The 6,070-nt window shown below is 44.0% G+C and overlaps 1 non-coding gene across 1 annotated transcript; it reads right to left on the bottom strand.

The window, feature by feature from the left end:
- Positions 1-5,582: 5,582 nt before the first annotated feature.
- Positions 5,583-5,657, bottom strand: Trnat-agu (transfer RNA threonine (anticodon AGU)). Its single transcript has one exon. It is a non-coding gene; the product is annotated as a tRNA-Thr (tRNA).
- Positions 5,658-6,070: the final 413 nt, after the last annotated feature.

Genomic DNA, 6,070 nt, shown 5'->3' with positions numbered 1-6,070 from the left:
GCACCTGTTACCGTAGTGCCCTTTGGAACGCAATGGGTAAGGATTACGCCCTCGCTGTCCCAGAACATGGGCACCATCATTTTTTCAGCACTGGCGGTTACCCGAAATTTTTTGGTGGCGGTGAATCTGTGTGCTTCCATTGAGCTGACTGGCGCTTTGTTTCTGGATTGAAAAATGGCATCCACGTCTCATCCATTGTCACAACCGACGAAAAGAAAGTCCCATTCATGCTGTCGTTGCGCGTCAACATTGCGTGGCAACATGCCACACGGGCAGCCGTGTGGTCGTCCGTCAGCATTCGTGGCACCCACCTGGATAACACTTTTCGCATTCTCAGGTCGTCATGCAGGATTGTGTGCACAGAACCCACAGAAATGCCAACTCTGTAGGCGATCTGTTCAACAGTCATTCGGCGATCCCCCAAAACAATTCTCTCCGCTTTCTCGGTCATGTCGTCAGACTGGCTTGTGCTAGCCCGAGGTTGTTTCGCTTTGTTGTCACATGATGTTCTGCCTTCATTAAACTGTCGCATCCACGAACGCACTTTCGACACATCCATAACTCCATCACCACATGTCTCCTTCAACTGTCGATGAATTTCAATTGGTTTCACACCACGCAAATTCAGAAAACGAATGATTGCACGCTGTTCAAGTAAGGAAAAGTCTCCATTTTAAGTATTTAAAACAGTTTTCATTCTCGCCGCTGGCGGTAAAATTCCATCTGCCATACGGTGCTGCCATCTCTGGGACGTATTGACAATGAACGCGGCCTCATTTTAAAACAATGCGCATGTTTCTATCTCTTTCCAGTCCGGAGAAAAAAAATCGGAGGCCTTAGAACTTGAATGCACCTCGTATTAGCATAAAGTAAAGTTTGACGTCTTGAAAGCCCGCTTTTCACGTGCTCGTCAGTCTGAAGAGTTGCTTGATGCAGTTCTCCACTCCAGGTTATCCACTTCAACACCTTTTCATCTCTACATGACTTCTGCAACATACGAGGGCTATTCAGAAACTACATCTACATCTACATGATTGCTCTGCAATTCACATTTAAGTGCTTGGCAGAGGGTTCATCGAACCACAATCATACTATCTCTCTACCATTCCACTCCCGAACAGCTCGCGGGAAAAACGCACACCTAAACCTTTCTGTTCGAGCTCTGATTTCTCTTATTTTACTTTGATGATCATTCCTACCTATGTAGGTTGGGCTCAACAAAATATTTTCGCATTCGGAAGAGAAAGTTGGTGACTTAAATTTCGTAAATAGATCTCGCCGCACGAAAAACGTCTTTGCTTTAATGACTTCCATCCCAACTCGCGTATTATATCTGCCACACTCTCTCCCCTATTACGTAATAATACAAAACGAGCTGCCCTTTTTTGCACCCTTTCGATGTCCTTCCTGGTAAGGATGTCCCACCTGGTACGGGTCCCACACTGCGCAGCAATATTCTAACAGAGGACGAACGAGTGCATTGTAAGCTGTCTCTTTAGTGGACTTGTTGCATCTTCTAAGTGTCCTGCCAATGAAACGCAACCTAAGGCTCGCCTTCCCCACAGTATTATCTATGTCCGATCGGTGAAGAAATGGAAACTACAGTGAAAATCAAAACTAAATGATACCGTCATATATAGTTAAAATCAAAACTGTTTGCTACACCTTTCAGAAACTTCCCTACATAGTCGATTTACGACTGAAATATTTGTCGTAACATTGTACGAACTTCCCAGTACCCTCGTCACAGAGGTCAGCCGCCTGTGCTTTCTGCCAGTTCTCTGGGCTAATCTGTAGCTTGTTGTTTGTGCCAAAATATTTTCTATATAGCAAGCGGTTAACGTGAGCAGAGAAGAAAAGCAGAAGGAGCCGAGTCTGGGCTGTATGGCGGATGATCAAACACAATGGTGTTCTCATTGCCCCTGCAGTGTGTGGCAGAGAATTGTCATGAAGAAGGAAATGCATGACAGTTACCTTGTATGGGATGCATGAAATCAAGCGAACTCTCTCATGGGCACTCTCACTTCGCGGGAGAAGCTATTTTATAGGCATCTTCGTGTGATCACAGTGCGATCAGAACTGAGAAGAGCGACGTGACACCATCGACGTGCATACTAGAGATACTGTGGAACACATCTATGCAAAGCTTCATTGGATTTTCTCTGAGGTTCCAATTTCGCACCCAGTCGGATCTTCCTAGTAGCTCTCGTACTTTCATCCGAAACTTCTATTGCATTCAGTCCTTGGTCTCTCTACACAATCTTTATCCCTTACACCTACTTTCATGGCAAAACTGAAGATTCCACGGTGCCCCAGGATGTCTCCCGTAAAGCAATCCGTTCATTTACTTAAGTCGTGTAAAAACTTACATTAGCTGCCCGATACATCCCTTACATCCACAATTCTTCATTATTACCTCATTCAAACCCTTGAATTCAGTTCTCGCGTACACTCTTTATCGTCTCAGTTTCAGTTGTAATAATGCTACCTTCATTGCAAATAACTTCAAAAATATTTCCTTGCACTTAAACTTAAATTCTCTTAAGTAAGAGCGTGGTCGGGTTAATCATTAGAAAAATGGATTTGACAACAAACTGAAACATATACATACATCGTATATGAACAAAAGATAAATGCAAATACAATTAATAGAAACCCAGTCACCTGCAGCATTAATAACTACTTGACGTCTCCGAGGCATGCTTGAAAACAGGTTTTCCGCGTAATCACGTGGAAGAAACATTGAAACGTGTCGAATTTGAATTGACAGCTGTTTCAAACAGAACATTTATTTTCCTTGCAACTTTTTTTTGAAGTGAGACCAAGCATTCTCTATAAGATCAGCGTCAGGCAACACTGAGGGCGAATCCAGTACCTTTCTCCTTTCACCAATCGCTGCAAAGCCTGCTGCGGTGCTTCGGATCATTATCCTCCTGCAGTATCCAATCTTCATTTCTGCCGATGAACAAACGTTTGGCGGTCCGCATCAAACATCTTTCATAAACGCGACGCGTAAGCTGCACTTATGACTCTTTTTGTGCCAAGAATTCAAAGTAAGCTAATGCTTTGTGGAAATTGCATGAAGGACAAAGGTTCCCCCAGTAGGGTTGTGAAAAAACTAAGGCGATGTCTTTCACCATGTGCATATAATGCGTCCCACGCTCTTACTTAACACATTGTATATGATAACGTCAATACCTTTGACACCGTGAAGAAACATTTTTCCATTGTTTCTCTAATTTCAGAAGCGACACTCTTCGAAATTCTCCTTACTGCTCTTTTAGTTGGTCCAGATCTCAAAGAAGGCACCATGGACGTTTCCGAACTCAAGAAACGAACAAATCCGTAGATGATACGTAGCCCAAATAAGTAAGCATTCGTTTCCTGAGCTCAGAAGCGTGGTGACTTCATAAAGCTCTGGACCAATCGCGATGGCACTGCGAAGAATTTCGGTAAATGTCGCTATCGAAAAAGTACCGAGCGCATAAACCCTCGGAAGACCGAAGCCGTTGATGAAACCTTGTCGCAGATTATACGTTAACTTTTGAGTATTTCTGTTTCACAGGAAAGCTTTTCTTGTAGTTTCTACTATCAATTTTCTATCCTCTCTACTTTTCCCACTGACAGTTATTTTGCTGTTCAACTAGCATACTTTGAGAACTACCATTAACGTATAAATTTTGTGTGATTGATACGTGGGACTTAGGGAAGGCAGGAAAAGGTGTTGACGGAGCCTTACTCAGTTAACGCTGGTTGCTCTGTAAACAAGTACACTTTATTTAAGGAAATCATTTTTTAGAAAACAATCATTAAAAAATGGCTGTAACACAAGCTACACTGACGGCTGAAGGCCTTATTAAATAAGAAAAAAATATTTGTCGGCTGAAGGCCACAAGCAATATTTCAGAACAATTAGCGGCTGAAGGCCTGAATTACAAGTAGGGAGGACAACAGCACGTTGAAAATACCAATATAATTTTTAAAACATTCATTAAAAAATTGGCTGTAACACAAACGGCACTGACGGCTGAAGGCCTTACTAAGAAGAATCCAAATTATTTGTCAGCTGAAGGCCACAAGCAATAGGAACTATTTAAACAAAATTTTTTAAACAATTGACACTATCAGACCTAATAAAGAAGGGAGTGATACACAGACAGTGCTCCAAGGGTCGACCTGGGAAAGTCCCTCAAACGTAAGTAAGGTGAGACAGGCAGCCCAGTGTTACACTCACTTAACAGGATGGCAACTCAAACCAGTCACAGTTAAACGCAAGACCAACACTCTCGCAAAATCTGCCCAACGTCCGATGCCCAATACACGATAGAATAACCCATGCCAGGCAGACGGGCGGACTACACTCCTGACATCGTAAAACCATAAACATTATACAAGATAACATGTTCAAACGCAAGAATAATCCGAGGTAATCACAATAAGTTGCCTCCACGAATCCAGTACGCAGACAGCGTTAAAATGACTGCTCATTCAAAACCACACTAGATACACACGGATCCGCCAAAACAAGTCCACAAACAACACAAACAATACTAAAACCAGTCACTGTGGAGCAACAAGTCGACACAAACACAGAGATCCCAGAGGCCGTTGCAAGACCAAATACACGTCTCCGTTGAGACGACCGACCGAATGACCAACCAAGGTCGCTCTCGATCAAGTCAGGTAAGGCAAACGTCCCAGTGTGAATCGCCAACTAACAGCTTGTTACCATGAAGTCACTTCGGCAGACGGACACACACACAATGGAGGCGGTTTCACTACTCCCATTTAACGATCCATTCAACTTAAACTAGCTGGATCCGTTCCTTGGCGTGGTCGTGCACTCTCGCGACCACATCCTTCCATCGGGTAGTGCATGTATTGCCAGCTGTCCCGGTGAGTCCTGGGTCTGTGCGAACCTCACTGGTCCTCCGTCCCAACCCAATTGCGACACACGACGACCCGGCAATACTAGAGGTCGCCCCAAAGGTAGTACACAGTATTCGCTATCGACAAACGCCGCTGCTGCCTTTCACGTACAGACAAAGCGGGCAAACGTAGTGGCGCCAGTGAACGCACCAAGAAAACTAGAGGTCACAATCCGAATACACGACGCCAACCTGTCAACGGCACAAACGCGAGCCGGAGCACGGCTCAGTGATATTCTAGAATTTATAATGTCCCAGCATTTACAAACGTTGCTCAATCATAACGAAGGTGGAAACGCAAAAAGGCTATACAAAATAGGCGAATTCTTCACTTGAAGGGTGCCTCAGTTTTGCCTAGAAGTTAAGCCCATTTTCTTATGATGATTTCTAAAGTAGGCTTTCTTTGGAAATTTTTCCGTTTGTTGTTGAAACCCATCTGAGCTAGAAATGGACATTACAATGTAACAAGCTCAAGCTAGTGGCTTAGGTTTATTGCATAAACACGTTTTATTTCCCTTTTTTCCCAGTTTAGGAATATGAAAGCTTCCTCTATGTTGTACCTGACTAAAATACATTCTGTATAAACTGAAGGGGTATCATTGCTATCAGCTGCAGCGGGACATTAAGCGGAATGAGTGGCGACGAACGAAAATGTGTACCGGTCCGGGATTCGAACCCGGGGACTCCTGCTTACTAGGCAGGTGCTGTAACCACTGCGCCATCCGGTACACAGCGTTATCTCAACTGCATGGACTATTTTGGTACACCTTACGGCCGATCCACACTCGCAGAGAGCGCCAGTCCCTGTCCAGTATACTCCCGTTCGCTACTTAGAGATTTCACCCGTCGCCGCAGATTCAGCTTAACGTCCCGCTGCAGCTGACAGCAGTGATCCCCCTTCAGTTTCCAAATAGTGTTTCACAGCCGCTGGATCTACGAAGTGTCTGTACTTCCGATGGAACAGACGCTGTGCACTCAAATAAAGAAAATACACTCTTCGCTACAATCGTGGGTTCTTTACCTTGCTCCGGGAGGAGACGATAAAACAACACATAAAATATTAGTTCACTTTATTATAACATAGATAAGAAGGAGTACTTAACTTTGTAAGATCCATTTCCACAGGAAACCGTCTCTGAACA

The sequence above is a fragment of the Schistocerca cancellata genome, chromosome 1, assembly GCF_023864275.1.
Source record: "Schistocerca cancellata isolate TAMUIC-IGC-003103 chromosome 1, iqSchCanc2.1, whole genome shotgun sequence".
Classification (NCBI taxonomy): Eukaryota; Metazoa; Arthropoda; class Insecta; order Orthoptera; family Acrididae; genus Schistocerca; species Schistocerca cancellata.
This window is presented reverse-complemented; position numbering and strand designations above follow the sequence as displayed.